Source organism: Ambystoma mexicanum, chromosome 11, assembly GCF_040938575.1.
Source record: "Ambystoma mexicanum isolate Mex_15411 chromosome 11, UKY_AmexF1_1, whole genome shotgun sequence".
In the NCBI taxonomy this organism is placed as follows: Eukaryota; Metazoa; Chordata; class Amphibia; order Caudata; family Ambystomatidae; genus Ambystoma; species Ambystoma mexicanum.
The window spans coordinates 824,051,848-824,069,852 of NC_090934.1; the positions used below are offsets into that span (position 1 = coordinate 824,051,848).

Here is an 18,005-nt window from a genome sequence, read left to right on the forward strand (position 1 = left end):
GTGCACAAAACAGCACATCAGTCAGGCCCACTTGAAGAGATGGTAAAGAGGAAATACTTCTGCTGCATCCAGTAAAACATAGAGATTGGCCTGCTTTAAAGGTTGACCATGTCCTTCATGGGTGTCTGTCAATATGATACTTCCCTGCTGCAAAGCTTACATTCGAAACGCCAGAACAACTAGGCCCAGAGCATAAAGATGCAGTCAGGTTGAAATAACGAGATACTGAAGAGCAATTTTGTATTTCAGAGTGGGAAAAGGAAGTATGACCCCGACGTGATTTGAACACACAACCTTCTGATCTGGAGTCAGACGCGCTACCATTGCGCCACGAGGTCCTTGTGGCAGTCCACCTGGTGTGTCTGATGACAGAATAAAGGTAGGAGACGTGCATGGACCTGCAGAGCCTCATTGCTTCTTTAAGTAGACTGGCTAGGATAGCTTCCTTCTGTGCATCAGTACACGCTGCAGCCAAACCCTTCCCATGAGGTCTTGATGTTTATGAATTGAATGGCAAGTTTTGAAAAACTAAAGCAAGCGAGAAGAATTGCTTACAGTTTATTGGATTTTTTGGACGTCAGCAGACGAGACCTGCGAGAGGTAAACAGAAGTTCATAGTTGGTCATGCTGAATTTTTGAGCCAAAATGCATTGTCCCTGGGTGGGCTTGAACCACCAACCTTTCGGTTAACAGCCGAACACGCTAACCGATTGCGCCACAGAGACTCATGCAGTGCTTACACTGGGGCCTGATTGGTGTGCTGTTTGCTTATGCTTCCCAGGCAACCTGAAAATATTTCTAAAATAGCTCTATTTCCCACAGCAAATCAGGGTATCAAGCACTTCCCTACCTCCCCTAATCCACAAACACAGGGGATTTAGTAGAGGACAGAGCCCATCAACAGTGCACCAAATGTCCTCTGTGTAGGCATAACTTGCTATGAGGAGAAAGCCACAGTTGCGCACTTGTGTTAAAAGGGGACAGTAGGCTGAACCCAGAGAACACGGGAGAAATGACTCAGGTTTACTGAGTGGAACACTCTGTGTCTTTGTGCCAAAAACAGCAGCGTCTTTTCGGTTAACAGCCGAACGCGCTAACCAATTGTGCCACAGAGACTCACTGGCATGTGTGTTCTGCCTTTGGCCTGATTGCATTGCTATTTTTTTCTGATTGGCAGAAAACCTGAACTTTTTTCTGAAAAAGGCATGCCTCTCTTAGCACTGCAGTGCATTAGACTGCTCCCTTGCTTCCCTGAGTCCCCAAATACACAACCACCTTGGGCACAATAGAAGACACATTCCAGCAGATTTAGCAAGAGTGCACCAAGGTTTCTATATGTAGGTACCTTGCTGAGAAGCAAGACCTGCAGTTGCATTCTTCTGTTAAAAGAGGGCAGCAGAGTGCACCAAGAGAACTTGGGGGAAGTAGCTTATGTTAACTACTTGCCATGCTCTTTATAGATCCCTCTGTTTGACTGGGTGAATTCTAATTTCTGGGGTAGAGTAAGCAATTTTTGGATCTAGATGCTGTGCGCAACAGGAATGCTATATACTGCACTGTACTGCTACTGAAAAGTTACCAATTTTACAGGATGTTCAGGTAAGCTTTGTTTCAGAAAACAACTTGCTAGAGGCACTAAGACAGATTACTGGGACAAAGGAAGAGGGTTTGGGGATTAGCACATCTCCTATGAAAGGTACAGTCACGCCCGAGACAACTCTGAGTGTCACCTCAAATTCTAAGAAATGCGAACTAGGGACCTACGCTTTTTATTGCCAGTGGATCTTTGTGTTCAGACAAATGTGCACGCCTCCCAGAGCCCCTTGCAATGCATTTAGGGAAAGGGGGGAAGGTGCTGTGAAGCCCTCTCGCTGACAATGTCTCTCTTGTCTATAATGTAACTATGAGAGAGAGAGAAATAGGCAATGCGAGAGTGAAAAAGTAAAATGGAAATGTGTCTACTGAGACCAGTATAAGGGGAAATCCTCACAATCCAGGACCGACAGTTGATTGGGAGGGCGCTTACAGGTTTCCGACACCAGACCGGTACCTGAACTCACAAACCCAAACTGAAAAGTGATGCCCATTGCCACTAGACTGCCGACCCCCTTTCGGGGCCCCAAAATATATCCTTTAGTCACACCTAGAGTTCCCAGGACAGTGCAGCATTCAGCGATTACACGAAAATATTGACAGTGCTAGGAGGCCATGCAAATGGCAGAGGTATGCTTTACAAAGCCCACGTAGCGTGCACAAAACAGCACATCAGTCAGGCCCACTTGAAGAGATGGTAAAGAGGAACTACTTCTGCTGCATCCAGTAAAACATAGAGATTGGCCTGCTTTAAAGCTTGACCATGTCCTTCATGGGTGTCTGTCAATATGATACTTCCCTGCTGCAAAGCTTACATTCGAAACGCCAGAACAACTAGGCCCAGAGCACAAAGATGCAGTCAGGTTGAAATAACGAGATACTGAAGAGCAATTTTATATTTCAGAGTGGGAAAAGCAAATATGCCCCCGACGTGATTTGAACACGAAACCTTCTGATCTTGAGTCAGACGCGCTACCATTGCGCCACGAGGTCCTTGTGGCAATCCACCTGGTGTGTCTGATGACAGAATAAAGGTAGGAGACGTACATGCACCTGCAGAGCCTCATTGCTTCTTTAAGTAGACTGGCTAGGATAGCTTCCTTCTGTGCATCAGTACACGCTGCAGCCAAACCCTTCCCATGAAGTCTTGATGTTTATGAATTGAATGGCAAGTTTTGAAAAACTAAAGCAAGCGAGAAGAATTGCTTGCAGTTTATTGGATTTTTTGGACGTCAGCAGACGAGACCTGCGAGAGGTAAACAGAAGTTCATAGTTGGTCATGCTGAATTTTTGAGCCAAAATGCATCGTCCCTGGGTGGGCTTGATCCACCAATCTTTCGGTTAACAGCCGAACGCGCTAACCGATTGCGCCACAGGGACTCATGCAGTGCTTACACTGGGGCCTGATTGGTGTGCTGTTTGCTTATGCTTCCCAGGCAACCTGAAAATATTTCTAAAATAGCTCTTTTTCCCACAGCAAATCAGGGTATCAAGCACTTCCCTACCTCCCCTAATCCACAAACACAGGGGATTTAGTAGAGGACAGAGCCCATCAACAGTGCACCAAATGTCCTCTGTATAGGCATAACTTGCTATGAGGAGAAAGCCACAGTTGCGCACTTGTGTTAAAAGGGGACAGTAGGCTGAACCCAGAGAACACGGGAGAAATGACTCAGGTTTACTGAGTGGAACACTCTGTGTCTTTGTGCCAAAAACAGCAGCGTCTTTTCGGTTAACAGCCGAACGCGCTAACCAATTGCGCCACAGAGACTCACTGGCATGTGTGTTCTGCCTTTGGCCTGATTGCATTGCTATTTTTTTCTGATTGGCAGAAAACCTGAACTTTTTTCTGAAAAAGGCATGCCTCTCTTAGCACTGCAGTGCATTAGACTGCTCCCTTGCTTCCCTGAGTCCCCAAATACACAACCACCTTGGGCACAATAGAAGACACATTCCAGCAGATTTAGCAAGAGTGCACCAAGGTTTCTATATGTAGGTACCTTGCTGAGAAGCAAGACCTGCAGTTGCATTCTTCTGTTAAAAGAGGGCAGCAGAGTGCACCAAGAGAACTTGGGGGAAGTAGCTTATGTTAACTACTTGCCATGCTCTTTATAGATCCCTCTGTTTGACTGGGTGAATTCTAATTTCTGGGGTAGAGTAAGCAATTTTTGGATCTAGATGCTGTGCGCAACAGGAATGCTATATACTGCACTGTACTGCTACTGAAAAGTTACCAATTTTACAGGATGTTCAGGTAAGCTTTGTTTCAGAAAACAACTTGCTAGAGGCCCTAGGACAGATTACTGGGACAAAGGAAGAGGGTTTGGGGATTAGCACATCTCCTATGAAAGGTACAGTCACGCCCTAGACAACTCTGAGTGTCACCTCAAATTCTAAGAAATGCAAACTAGGGACCTACGCTTTTTATTGCCAGTGGATCTTTGTGTTTCAGACAAATGTGCACGCCTCCCAAAGCCCCTTGCAATGCACTTAGGGAAATGGGGGAAGGTGCTGTGCAACCCTCTCGCTGACAATGTCTCTCTTGTCTATAATGTATCTATGAGAGAGAGAGAAATAGGCAATGCGAGGGTGAAAAAGTAAAATGGAAATGTGTCTATTGAGACCAGTATAAGGGGAAATCCTCACAATCCAGGACCGACAGTTGATTGGGAGGGCGCTTACAGGTTTCGACACCAGACCGGTACCTGAACTCACAAACCCAAACTGCAAAGTGATGGGCATTGCCACTAGACTGCCGACCCCCTTTCGGGGCCCCAGCATATATCCTTTAGTCACACCTAGAGTTCCCAGGACAGTGCAGCATTCAGCGATTACACGAAAATATTGACAGCGCTAGGAGGCCATGCAAATGGCAGAGGTATGCTTTACAAAGCCCACGTAGCGTGCACAAAACAGCACATCAGTCAGGCCCACTTGAAGAGATGGTAAAGAGGAACTACTTCTGCTGCATCCAGTAAAACATAGAGATTGGCCTGCTTTAAAGGTTGACCATGTCCTTCATGGGTGTCTGTCAATATGATACTTCCCTGCTGCAAAGTTTACATTCGAAACGCCAGAACAACTAGGCCCAGAGCACAAAGATGCAGTCAGGTTGAAATAACGAATTACTGAAGAGCAATTTTATATTTCAGAGTGGGAAAAGCAAATATGCCCCCGACGTGATTTGAACACGAAACCTTCTGATCTGGAGTCAGACGCGCTACCATTGCGCCACGAAGTCCTTGTGGCAATCCACCTGGTGTGTCTGATGACAGAATAAAGGTAGGAGACGTGCATGGACCTGCAGAGCCTCATTGCTTCTTTAAGTAGACTGGCTAGGATAGCTTCCTTCTGTGCATCAGTACGCGCTGCAGCCAAACCCTTCCCATGAAGTCTTGATGTTTATGAATTGAATGGTAAGTTTTGAAAAACTAAAGCAAGCGAGAAGAATTGCTTACAGTTTATTGGATTTTTTGGACGTCAGCAGACGAGACCTGCGAGAGGTAAACAGAAGTTCATAGTTGGTCATGCTGAATTTTTGAGCCAAAATGCATCGTCCCTGGGTGGGCTTGAACCACCAACCTTTCGGTTAACAGCCGAACGCGCTAACCGATTGCGCCACAGAGACTCATGCAGTTCTTACACAGGGGCCTGATTGGTGTGCTGTTTGCTTATGCTTCCCAGGCAACCTGAAAATATTTCTAAAATAGCTCTTTTTCCCACAGCAAATCAGGGTATCAAGCACTTCCCTACCTCCCCTAATCCACAAACACAGGGGATTTAGTAGAGGACAGAGCCCATCAACAGTGCACCAAATGTCCTCTGTATAGGCATAACTTGCTATGAGGAGAAAGCCACTGTTGCGCACTTGTGTTAAAAGGGGACAGTAGGCTGAACCCAGAGAACACGGGAGAAATGACTCAGGTTTACTGAGTGGAACACTCTGTGTCTTTGTGCCAAAACAGCAGCGTCTTTTCGGTTAACAGCCGAACGCGCTAACCAATTGCGCCACAGAGACTCACTGGCATGTGTGTTCTGCCTTTGGCCTGATTGCATTGCTATTTTTTTCTGATTGGCAGAAAACCTGAACTTTTTTCTGAAAAAGGCATGCCTCTCTTAGCACTGCAGTGCATTAGACTGCTCCCTTGCTTCCCTGAGTCCCCAAATACACAACCACCTTGGGCACAATAGAAGACACATTCCAGCAGATTTAGCAAGAGTGCACCAAGGATTCTATATGTAGGTACCTTGCTGAGAAGCAAGACCTGCAGTTGCATTCTTCTGTTAAAAGAGGGCAGCAGAGTGCACCAAGAGAACTTGGGGGAAGTAGCTTATGTTAACTACTTGCCATGCTCTTTATAGATCCCTCTGTTTGACTGGGTGAATTCTAATTTCTGGGGTAGAGTAAGCAATTTTTGGATCTAGATGCTGTGCGCAACAGGAATGCTATATACTGCACTGTACTGCTACTGAATAGTTACCAATTTTACAGGATGTTCAGGTAAGCTTTGTTTCAGAAAACAACTTGCTAGAGGCACTAAGACAGATTACTGGGACAAAGGAAGAGGGTTTGGGGATTAGCACATCTCCTATGAAAGGTACAGTCACGCCCGAGACAACTCTGAGTGTCACTTCAAATTTTAAGAAATGCAAACTAGGGACCTACGCTTTTTATTGCCAGTGGATCTTTGTGTTTCAGACAAATGTGCACGCCTCCCAGAGCCCCATGCAATGCACTTAGGGAAATGGGGGAAGGTGCTGTGCAACCCTCTCGCTGACAATGTCTCTCTTGTCTATAATGTATCTATGAGAGAGAGAGAAATAGGCAATGCGAGAGTGAAAAAGTAAAATGGAAATGTGTCTACTGAGACCAGTATAAGGGGAAATCCTCACAATCCAGGACCGACAGTTGATTGGGAGGGCGCTTACAGTTTTCCGACACCAGACCGGTACCTGAACTCACAAACCCAAACTGCAAAGTGATGGGCATTGCCACTAGACTGCCGACCCCCTTTCGGGGCCCCAGCATATATCCTTTAGTCACACCTAGAGTTCCCAGGACAGTGCAGCATTCAGCGATTACACGAAAATATTGACAGCGCTAGGAGGCCATGCAAATGGCAGAGGTATGCTTTACAAAGCCCACGTAGCGTGCACAAAACAGCACATCAGTCAGGCCCACTTGAAGAGATGGTAAAGAGGAAATACTTCTGCTGCATCCAGTAAAACATAGAGATTGGCCTGCTTTAAAGGTTGACCATGTCCTTCATGGGTGTCTGTCAATATGATACTTCCCTGCTGCAAAGCTTACATTCGAAACGCCAGAACAACTAGGCCCAGAGCACAAAGATGCAGTCAGGTTGAAATAACGAGATACTGAAGAGCAATTTTGTATTTCAGAGTGGGAAAAGGAAGTATGACCCCGACGTGATTTGAACACGCAACCTTCTGATCTGGAGTCAGACGCGCTACCATTGCCCCACGAGGTCCTTGTGGCAGTCCACCTGGTGTGTCTGATGACAGAATAAAGGTAGGAGACGTACATGCACCTGCAGAGCCTCATTGCTTCTTTAAGTAGACTGGCTAGGATAGCTTCCTTCTGTGCATCAGTACACGCTGCAGCCAAACCCTTCCCATGAAGTCTTGATGTTTATGAATTGAATGGCAAGTTTTGAAAAACTAAAGCAAGCGAGAAGAATTGCTTGCAGTTTATTGGATTTTTTGGACGTAAGCAGACGAGACCTGCGAGAGGTAAACAGAAGTTCATAGTTGGTCATGCTGAATTTTTGAGCCAAAATGCATCGTCCCTGGGTGGGCTTGAACCACCAACCTTTCGGAACGCGCTAACCGATTGCGCCACAGAGACTCATGCAGTGCTTACACTGGGGCCTGATTGGTGTGCTGTTTGCTTATGCTCCCCAGGCAACCTGAAAATATTTCTAAAATAGCTCTATTTCCCACAGCAAATCAGGGTCTCAAGCACTTCCCTACCTCCCGTAATCCACAAACACAGGGGATTTAGTAGAGGACAGAGCCCATCAACAGTGCACCAAATGCCCTCTGTGTAGGCATAACTTGCTATGAGGAGAAAGCCACAGTTGCGCACTTGTGTTAAAAGGGGACAGTAGGCTAAACCCAGAGAACACGGGAGAAATGACTCAGGTTTACTGAGTGGAACACTCTGTGTCTTTGTGCCCAAAACAGCAGCGTCTTTTCGGTTAACAGCCGAACGCGCTAACCAATTGCGCCACAGAGACTCACTGGCATGTGTGTTCTGCCTTTGGCCTGATTGCATTGCTATTTTTTTCTGATTGGCAGAAAACCTGAACTTTTTTCTGAAAAAGGCATGCCTCTCTTAGCACTGCAGTGCATTAGACTGCTCCCTTGCTACCCTGAGTCCCCAAATACACAACCACCTTGGGCACAATAGAAGACACATTCCAGCAGATTTAGCAAGAGTGCACCAAGGATTCTATATGTAGGTACCTTGCTGAGAAGCAAGACCTGCAGTTGCATTCTTCTGTTAAAAGAGGGCAGCAGAGTTCACCAAGAGAACTTGGGGGAAGTAGCTTATGTTAACTACTTGCCATGCTCTTTATAGATCCCTCTGTTTGACTGGGTGAATTCTAATTTCTGGGGTAGAGTAAGCAATTTTTGGATCTAGATGCTGTGCGCAACAGGAATGCTATATACTGCACTGTACTGCTACTGAAAAGTTACCAATTTTACAGGATGTTCAGGTAAGCTTTGTTTCAGAAAACAACTTGCTAGAGGCACTAAGACAGATTACTGGGACAAAGGAAGAGGGTTTGGGGATTAGCACATCTCCTATGAAAGGTACAGTCACGCCCGAGACAACTCTGAGTGTCACTTCAAATTTTAAGAAATGCAAACTAGGGACCTACGCTTTTTATTGCCAGTGGATCTTTGTGTTTCAGACAAATGTGCACGCCTCCCAGAGCCCCATGCAATGCACTTAGGGAAATGGGGGAAGGTGCTGTGCAGCCCTCTCGCTGACAATGTCTCTCTTGTCTATAATGTAACTATGAGAGAGAGAGAAATAGGCAATCCGAGAGTGAAAAAGTAAAATGGAAATGTGTCTACTGAGACCAGTATAAGGGGAAATCCTCACAATCCAGGACCGACAGTTGATTGGGAGGGCGCTTACAGGTTTCCGACACCAGACCGGTACCTGAACTCACAAACCCAAACTGCAAAGTGATGGGCATTGCCACTAGACTGCCGACCCCCTTTCGGGACCCCAGCATATATCGTTTGGTCACACCTAGAGTTCCCAGGACAGTGCAGCATTCAGCGATTACACGAAAATATTGACAGCGCTAGGAGGCCATGCAAATGGCAGAGGTATGCTTTACAAAGCCCACGTAGCGTGCACAAAACAGCACATCAGTCAGGCCCACTTGAAGAGATGGTAAAGAGGAAATACTTCTGCTGCATCCAGTAAAACATAGAGATTGGCCTGCTTTAAAGGTTGACCATGTCCTTCATGGGTGTCTGTCAATATGATACTTCCCTGCTGCAAAGCTTACATTCGAAACGCCAGAACAACTAGGCCCAGAGCATAAAGATGCAGTCAGGTTGAAATAACGAGATACTGAAGAGCAATTTTGTATTTCAGAGTGGGAAAAGGAAGTATGACCCCGACGTGATTTGAACACACAACTTTCTGATCTGGAGTCAGACGCGCTACCATTGCGCCACAAGGTCCTTGTGGCAGTCCCCCTGGTGTGTCTGATGACAGAATAAAGGTAGGAGACGTGCATGGACCTGCAGAGCCTCATTGCTTCTTTAAGTAGACTGGCTAGGATAGCTTCCTTCTGTGCATCAGTACACGCTGCAGCCAAACCCTTCCCATGAGGTCTTGATGTTTATGAATTGAATGGCAAGTTTTGAAAAACTAAAGCAAGCGAGAAGAATTGCTTACAGTTTATTGGATTTTTTGGACGTCAGCAGACGAGACCTGCGAGAGGTAAACAGAAGTTCATAGTTGGTCATGCTGAATTTTTGAGCCAAAATGCATTGTCCCTGGGTGGGCTTGAACCACCAACCTTTCGGTTAACAGCCGAACACGCTAACCGATTGCGCCACAGAGACTCATGCAGTGCTTACACTGGGGCCTGATTGGTGTGCTGTTTGCTTATGCTTCCCAGGCAACCTGAAAATATTTCTAAAATAGCTCTATTTCCCACAGCAAATCAGGGTATCAAGCACTTCCCTACCTCCCCTAATCCACAAACACAGGGGATTTAGTAGAGGACAGAGCCCATCAACAGTGCACCAAATGTCCTCTGTGTAGGCATAACTTGCTATGAGGAGAAAGCCACAGTTGCGCACTTGTGTTAAAAGGGGACAGTAGGCTGAACCCAGAGAACACGGGAGAAATGACTCAGGTTTACTGAGTGGAACACTCTGTGTCTTTGTGCCAAAAACAGCAGCGTCTTTTCGGTTAACAGCCGAACGCGCTAACCAATTGTGCCACAGAGACTCACTGGCATGTGTGTTCTGCCTTTGGCCTGATTGCATTGCTATTTTTTTCTGATTGGCAGAAAACCTGAACTTTTTTCTGAAAAAGGCATGCCTCTCTTAGCACTGCAGTGCATTAGACTGCTCCCTTGCTTCCCTGAGTCCCCAAATACACAACCACCTTGGGCACAATAGAAGACACATTCCAGCAGATTTAGCAAGAGTGCACCAAGGTTTCTATATGTAGGTACCTTGCTGAGAAGCAAGACCTGCAGTTGCATTCTTCTGTTAAAAGAGGGCAGCAGAGTGCACCAAGAGAACTTGGGGGAAGTAGCTTATGTTAACTACTTGCCATGCTCTTTATAGATCCCTCTGTTTGACTGGGTGAATTCTAATTTCTGGGGTAGAGTAAGCAATTTTTGGATCTAGATGCTGTGCGCAACAGGAATGCTATATACTGCACTGTACTGCTACTGAAAAGTTACCAATTTTACAGGATGTTCAGGTAAGCTTTGTTTCAGAAAACAACTTGCTAGAGGCACTAAGACAGATTACTGGGACAAAGGAAGAGGGTTTGGGGATTAGCACATCTCCTATGAAAGGTACAGTCACGCCCGAGACAACTCTGAGTGTCACCTCAAATTCTAAGAAATGCGAACTAGGGACCTACGCTTTTTATTGCCAGTGGATCTTTGTGTTCAGACAAATGTGCACGCCTCCCAGAGCCCCTTGCAATGCACTTAGGGAAAGGGGGGAAGGTGCTGTGAAGCCCTCTCGCTGACAATGTCTCTCTTGTCTATAATGTAACTATGAGAGAGAGAGAAATAGGCAATGCGAGAGTGAAAAAGTAAAATGGAAATGTGTCTACTGAGACCAGTATAAGGGGAAATCCTCACAATCCAGGACCGACAGTTGATTGGGAGGGCGCTTACAGGTTTCCGACACCAGACCGGTACCTGAACTCACAAACCCAAACTGAAAAGTGATGCCCATTGCCACTAGACTGCCGACCCCCTTTCGGGGCCCCAAAATATATCCTTTAGTCACACCTAGAGTTCCCAGGACAGTGCAGCATTCAGCGATTACACGAAAATATTGACAGTGCTAGGAGGCCATGCAAATGGCAGAGGTATGCTTTACAAAGCCCACGTAGCGTGCACAAAACAGCACATCAGTCAGGCCCACTTGAAGAGATGGTAAAGAGGAACTACTTCTGCTGCATCCAGTAAAACATAGAGATTGGCCTGCTTTAAAGCTTGACCATGTCCTTCATGGGTGTCTGTCAATATGATACTTCCCTGCTGCAAAGCTTACATTCGAAACGCCAGAACAACTAGGCCCAGAGCACAAAGATGCAGTCAGGTTGAAATAACGAGATACTGAAGAGCAATTTTATATTTCAGAGTGGGAAAAGCAAATATGCCCCCGACGTGATTTGAACACGAAACCTTCTGATCTTGAGTCAGACGCGCTACCATTGCGCCACGAGGTCCTTGTGGCAATCCACCTGGTGTGTCTGATGACAGAATAAAGGTAGGAGACGTACATGCACCTGCAGAGCCTCATTGCTTCTTTAAGTAGACTGGCTAGGATAGCTTCCTTCTGTGCATCAGTACACGCTGCAGCCAAACCCTTCCCATGAAGTCTTGATGTTTATGAATTGAATGGCAAGTTTTGAAAAACTAAAGCAAGCGAGAAGAATTGCTTGCAGTTTATTGGATTTTTTGGACGTCAGCAGACGAGACCTGCGAGAGGTAAACAGAAGTTCATAGTTGGTCATGCTGAATTTTTGAGCCAAAATGCATCGTCCCTGGGTGGGCTTGATCCACCAATCTTTCGGTTAACAGCCGAACGCGCTAACCGATTGCGCCACAGGGACTCATGCAGTGCTTACACTGGGGCCTGATTGGTGTGCTGTTTGCTTATGCTTCCCAGGCAACCTGAAAATATTTCTAAAATAGCTCTTTTTCCCACAGCAAATCAGGGTATCAAGCACTTCCCTACCTCCCCTAATCCACAAACACAGGGGATTTAGTAGAGGACAGAGCCCATCAACAGTGCACCAAATGTCCTCTGTATAGGCATAACTTGCTATGAGGAGAAAGCCACAGTTGCGCACTTGTGTTAAAAGGGGACAGTAGGCTGAACCCAGAGAACACGGGAGAAATGACTCAGGTTTACTGAGTGGAACACTCTGTGTCTTTGTGCCAAAAACAGCAGCGTCTTTTCGGTTAACAGCCGAACGCGCTAACCAATTGCGCCACAGAGACTCACTGGCATGTGTGTTCTGCCTTTGGCCTGATTGCATTGCTATTTTTTTCTGATTGGCAGAAAACCTGAACTTTTTTCTGAAAAAGGCATGCCTCTCTTAGCACTGCAGTGCATTAGACTGCTCCCTTGCTTCCCTGAGTCCCCAAATACACAACCACCTTGGGCACAATAGAAGACACATTCCAGCAGATTTAGCAAGAGTGCACCAAGGTTTCTATATGTAGGTACCTTGCTGAGAAGCAAGACCTGCAGTTGCATTCTTCTGTTAAAAGAGGGCAGCAGAGTGCACAAAGAGAACTTGGGGGAAGTAGCTTATGTTAACTACTTGCCATGCTCTTTATAGATCCCTCTGTTTGACTGGGTGAATTCTAATTTCTGGGGTAGAGTAAGCAATTTTTGGATCTAGATGCTGTGCGCAACAGGAATGCTATATACTGCACTGTACTGCTACTGAAAAGTTACCAATTTTACAGGATGTTCAGGTAAGCTTTGTTTCAGAAAACAACTTGCTAGAGGCCCTAGGACAGATTACTGGGACAAAGGAAGAGGGTTTGGGGATTAGCACATCTCCTATGAAAGGTACAGTCACGCCCTAGACAACTCTGAGTGTCACCTCAAATTCTAAGAAATGCAAACTAGGGACCTACGCTTTTTATTGCCAGTGGATCTTTGTGTTTCAGACAAATGTGCACGCCTCCCAAAGCCCCTTGCAATGCACTTAGGGAAATGGGGGAAGGTGCTGTGCAACCCTCTCGCTGACAATGTCTCTCTTGTCTATAATGTATCTATGAGAGAGAGAGAAATAGGCAATGCGAGAGTGAAAAAGTAAAATGGAAATGTGTCTATTGAGACCAGTATAAGGGGAAATCCTCACAATCCAGGACCGACAGTTGATTGGGAGGGCGCTTACAGGTTTCGACACCAGACCGGTACCTGAACTCACAAACCCAAACTGCAAAGTGATGGGCATTGCCACTAGACTGCCGACCCCCTTTTGGGGCCCCAGCATATATCCTTTAGTCACACCTAGAGTTCCCAGGACAGTGCAGCATTCAGCGATTACACGAAAATATTGACAGCGCTAGGAGGCCATGCAAATGGCAGAGGTATGCTTTACAAAGCCCACGTAGCGTGCACAAAACAGCACATCAGTCAGGCCCACTTGAACAGATGGTAAAGAGGAAATACTTCTGCTGCATCCAGTAAAACATAGAGATTGGCCTGCTTTAAAGGTTGACCATGTCCTTCATGGGTGTCTGTCAATATGATACTTCCCTGCTGCAAAGTTTACATTCGAAACGCCAGAACAACTAGGCCCAGAGCACAAAGATGCAGTCAGGTTGAAATAACGAATTACTGAAGAGCAATTTTATATTTCAGAGTGGGAAAAGCAAATATGCCCCCGACGTGATTTGAACACGAAACCTTCTGATCTGGAGTCAGACGCGCTACCATTGCGCCACGAGGTCCTTGTGGCAATCCACCTGGTGTGTCTGATGACAGAATAAAGGTAGGAGACGTGCATGGACCTGCAGAGCCTCATTGCTTCTTTAAGTAGACTGGCTAGGATAGCTTCCTTCTGTGCATCAGTACGCGCTGCAGCCAAACCCTTCCCATGAAGTCTTGATGTTTATGAATTGAATGGTAAGTTTTGAAAAACTAAAGCAAGCGAGAAGAATTGCTTACAGTTTATTGGATTGTTTGGACGTCAGCAGACGAGACCTGCGAGAGGTAAACAGAAGTTCATAGTTGGTCATGCTGAATTTTTGAGCCAAAATGCATCGTCCCTGGGTGGGCTTGAACCACCAACCTTTCGGTTAACAGCCGAACGCGCTAACCGATTGCGCCACAGAGACTCATGCAGTTCTTACACAGGGGCCTGATTGGTGTGCTGTTTGCTTATGCTTCCCAGGCAACCTGAAAATATTTCTAAAATAGCTCTTTTTCCCACAGCAAATCAGGGTATCAAGCACTTCCCTACCTCCCCTAATCCACAAACACAGGGGATTTAGTAGAGGACAGAGCCCATCAACAGTGCACCAAATGTCCTCTGTATAGGCATAACTTGCTATGAGGAGAAAGCCACTGTTGCGCACTTGTGTTAAAAGGGGACAGTAGGCTGAACCCAGAGAACACGGGAGAAATGACTCAGGTTTACTGAGTGGAACACTCTGTGTCTTTGTGCCAAAAACAGCAGCGTCTTTTCGGTTAACAGCCGAACGCGCTAACCAATTGCGCCACAGAGACTCACTGGCATGTGTGTTCTGCCTTTGGCCTGATTGCATTGCTATTTTTTTCTGATTGGCAGAAAACCTGAACTTTTTTCTGAAAAAGGCATGCCTCTCTTAGCACTGCAGTGCATTAGACTGCTCCCTTGCTTCCCTGAGTCCCCAAATACACAACCACCTTGGGCACAATAGAAGACACATTCCAGCAGATTTAGCAAGAGTGCACCAAGGATTCTATATGTAGGTACCTTGCTGAGAAGCAAGACCTGCAGTTGCATTCTTCTGTTAAAAGAGGGCAGCAGAGTGCACCAAGAGAACTTGGGGGAAGTAGCTTATGTTAACTACTTGCCATGCTCTTTATAGATCCCTCTGTTTGACTGGGTGAATTCTAATTTCTGGGGTAGAGTAAGCAATTTTTGGATCTAGATGCTCTGCGCAACAGGAATGCTATATACTGCACTGTACTGCTACTGAATAGTTACCAATTTTACAGGATGTTCAGGTAAGCTTTGTTTCAGAAAACAACTTGCTAGAGGCACTAAGACAGATTACTGGGACGAAGGAAGAGGGTTTGGGGATTAGCACATCTCCTATGAAAGGTACAGTCACGCCCGAGACAACTCTGAGTGTCACTTCAAATTTTAAGAAATGCAAACTAGGGACCTACGCTTTTTATTGCCAGTGGATCTTTGTGTTTCAGACAAATGTGCACGCCTCCCAGAGCCCCATGCAATGCACTTAGGGAAATGGGGGAAGGTGCTGTGCAACCCTCTCGCTGACAATGTCTCTCTTGTCTATAATGTATCTATGAGAGAGAGAGAAATAGGCAATGCGAGAGTGAAAAAGTAAAATGGAAATGTGTCTACTGAGACCAGTATAAGGGGAAATCCTCACAATCCAGGCCCGACAGTTGATTGGGAGGGCGCTTACAGTTTTCCGACACCAGACCGGTACCTGAACTCACAAACCCAAACTGCAAAGTGATGGGCATTGCCACTAGACTGCCGACCCCCTTTCGGGGCCCCAGCATATATCCTTTAGTCACACCTAGAGTTCCCAGGACAGTGCAGCATTCAGCGATTACACGAAAATATTGACAGCGCTAGGAGGCCATGCAAATGGCAGAGGTATGCTTTACAAAGCCCACGTAGCGTGCACAAAACAGCACATCAGTCAGGCCCACTTGAAGAGATGGTAAAGAGGAAATACTTCTGCTGCATCCAGTAAAACATAGAGATTGGCCTGCTTTAAAGGTTGACCATGTCCTTCATGGGTGTCTGTCAATATGATACTTCCCTGCTGCAAAGCTTACATTCGAAACGCCAGAACAACTAGGCCCAGAGCACAAAGATGCAGTCAGGTTGAAATAACGAGATACTGAAGAGCAATTTTGTATTTCAGAGTGGGAAAAGGAAGTATGACCCCGACGTGATTTGAACACGCAACCTTCTGATCTGGAGTCAGACGCGCTACCATTGCCCCACGAGGTCCTTGTGGCAGTCCACCTGGTGTGTCTGATGACAGAATAAAGGTAGGAGACGTACATGCACCTGCAGAGCCTCATTGCTTCTTTAAGTAGACTGGCTAGGATAGCTTCCTTCTGTGCATCAGTACACGCTGCAGCCAAACCCTTCCCATGAAGTCTTGATGTTTATGAATTGAATGGCAAGTTTTGAAAAACTAAAGCAAGCGAGAAGAATTGCTTGCAGTTTATTGGATTTTTTGGACGTAAGCAGACGAGACCTGCGAGAGGTAAACAGAAGTTCATAGTTGGTCATGCTGAATTTTTGAGCCAAAATGCATCGTCCCTGGGTGGGCTTGAACCACCAACCTTTCGGAACGCGCTAACCGATTGCGCCACAGAGACTCATGCAGTGCTTACACTGGGGCCTGATTGGTGTGCTGTTTGCTTATGCTCCCCAGGCAACCTGAAAATATTTCTAAAATAGCTCTATTTCCCACAGCAAATCAGGGTCTCAAGCACTTCCCTACCTCCCGTAATCCACAAACACAGGGGATTTAGTAGAGGACAGAGCCCATCAACAGTGCACCAAATGCCCTCTGTGTAGGCATAACTTGCTATGAGGAGAAAGCCACAGTTGCGCACTTGTGTTAAAAGGGGACAGTAGGCTAAACCCAGAGAACACGGGAGAAATGACTCAGGTTTACTGAGTGGAACACTCTGTGTCTTTGTGCCCAAAACAGCAGCGTCTTTTCGGTTAACAGCCGAACGCGCTAACCAATTGCGCCACAGAGACTCACTGGCATGTGTGTTCTGCCTTTGGCCTGATTGCATTGCTATTTTTTTCTGATTGGCAGAAAACCTGAACTTTTTTCTGAAAAAGGCATGCCTCTCTTAGCACTGCAGTGCATTAGACTGCTCCCTTGCTACCCTGAGTCCCCAAATACACAACCACCTTGGGCACAATAGAAGACACATTCCAGCAGATTTAGCAAGAGTGCACCAAGGATTCTATATGTAGGTACCTTGCTGAGAAGCAAGACCTGCAGTTGCATTCTTCTGTTAAAAGAGGGCAGCAGAGTTCACCAAGAGAACTTGGGGGAAGTAGCTTATGTTAACTACTTGCCATGCTCTTTATAGATCCCTCTGTTTGACTGGGTGAATTCTAATTTCTGGGGTAGAGTAAGCAATTTTTGGATCTAGATGCTGTGCGCAACAGGAATGCTATATACTGCACTGTACTGCTACTGAAAAGTTACCAATTTTACAGGATGTTCAGGTAAGCTTTGTTTCAGAAAACAACTTGCTAGAGGCACTAAGACAGATTACTGGGACAAAGGAAGAGGGTTTGGGGATTAGCACATCTCCTATGAAAGGTACAGTCACGCCCGAGACAACTCTGAGTGTCACTTCAAATTTTAAGAAATGCAAACTAGGGACCTACGCTTTTTATTGCCAGTGGATCTTTGTGTTTCAGACAAATGTGCACGCCTCCCAGAGCCCCATGCAATGCACTTAGGGAAATGGGGGAAGGTGCTGTGCAGCCCTCTCGCTGACAATGTCTCTCTTGTCTATAATGTAACTATGAGAGAGAGAGAAATAGGCAATGCGAGAGTGAAAAAGTAAAATGGAAATGTGTCTACTGAGACCAGTATAAGGGGAAATCCTCACAATCCAGGACCGACAGTTGATTGGGAGGGCGCTTACAGGTTTCCGACACCAGACCGGTACCTGAACTCACAAACCCAAACTGCAAAGTGATGGGCATTGCCACTAGACTGCCGACCCCCTTTCGGGGCCCCAGCATATATCGTTTGGTCACACCTAGAGTTCCCAGGACAGTGCAGCATTCAGCGATTACACGAAAATATTGACAGCGCTAGGAGGCCATGCAAATGGCAGAGGTATGCTTTACAAAGCCCACGTAGCGTGCACAAAACAGCACATCAGTCAGGCCCACTTGAAGA

At 46.2% G+C, this 18,005-nt stretch overlaps 12 non-coding genes across 12 annotated transcripts; all 12 read right to left on the bottom strand.

Annotated features, from left to right (window-relative positions):
• Positions 1 to 266: 266 nt before the first annotated feature.
• On the bottom strand, positions 267 to 338 carry TRNAW-CCA (transfer RNA tryptophan (anticodon CCA)). The gene has a single exon. It is a non-coding gene; the product is annotated as a tRNA-Trp (tRNA).
• A 313-nt stretch (positions 339 to 651) lies between these two features.
• TRNAN-GUU (transfer RNA asparagine (anticodon GUU)) lies at positions 652 to 725 on the bottom strand. The gene has a single exon. It is a non-coding gene; the product is annotated as a tRNA-Asn (tRNA).
• Positions 726 to 2,899: 2,174 nt separating this feature from the next.
• TRNAN-GUU (transfer RNA asparagine (anticodon GUU)) lies at positions 2,900 to 2,973 on the bottom strand. The gene has a single exon. It is a non-coding gene; the product is annotated as a tRNA-Asn (tRNA).
• Positions 2,974 to 4,762: 1,789 nt separating this feature from the next.
• TRNAW-CCA (transfer RNA tryptophan (anticodon CCA)) lies at positions 4,763 to 4,834 on the bottom strand. Its single transcript has one exon. It is a non-coding gene; the product is annotated as a tRNA-Trp (tRNA).
• Positions 4,835 to 5,147: 313 nt separating this feature from the next.
• Positions 5,148 to 5,221, bottom strand: TRNAN-GUU (transfer RNA asparagine (anticodon GUU)). The gene has a single exon. It is a non-coding gene; the product is annotated as a tRNA-Asn (tRNA).
• A 1,789-nt stretch (positions 5,222 to 7,010) lies between these two features.
• Positions 7,011 to 7,082, bottom strand: TRNAW-CCA (transfer RNA tryptophan (anticodon CCA)). Its single transcript has one exon. It is a non-coding gene; the product is annotated as a tRNA-Trp (tRNA).
• A 2,167-nt stretch (positions 7,083 to 9,249) lies between these two features.
• On the bottom strand, positions 9,250 to 9,321 carry TRNAW-CCA (transfer RNA tryptophan (anticodon CCA)). The gene has a single exon. It is a non-coding gene; the product is annotated as a tRNA-Trp (tRNA).
• Positions 9,322 to 9,634: 313 nt separating this feature from the next.
• Positions 9,635 to 9,708, bottom strand: TRNAN-GUU (transfer RNA asparagine (anticodon GUU)). The gene has a single exon. It is a non-coding gene; the product is annotated as a tRNA-Asn (tRNA).
• A 2,174-nt stretch (positions 9,709 to 11,882) lies between these two features.
• Positions 11,883 to 11,956, bottom strand: TRNAN-GUU (transfer RNA asparagine (anticodon GUU)). Its single transcript has one exon. It is a non-coding gene; the product is annotated as a tRNA-Asn (tRNA).
• A 1,789-nt stretch (positions 11,957 to 13,745) lies between these two features.
• TRNAW-CCA (transfer RNA tryptophan (anticodon CCA)) lies at positions 13,746 to 13,817 on the bottom strand. The gene has a single exon. It is a non-coding gene; the product is annotated as a tRNA-Trp (tRNA).
• Positions 13,818 to 14,130: 313 nt separating this feature from the next.
• On the bottom strand, positions 14,131 to 14,204 carry TRNAN-GUU (transfer RNA asparagine (anticodon GUU)). Its single transcript has one exon. It is a non-coding gene; the product is annotated as a tRNA-Asn (tRNA).
• Positions 14,205 to 15,994: 1,790 nt separating this feature from the next.
• TRNAW-CCA (transfer RNA tryptophan (anticodon CCA)) lies at positions 15,995 to 16,066 on the bottom strand. Its single transcript has one exon. It is a non-coding gene; the product is annotated as a tRNA-Trp (tRNA).
• Between the last annotated feature and the right edge of the window lie 1,939 nt (positions 16,067 to 18,005).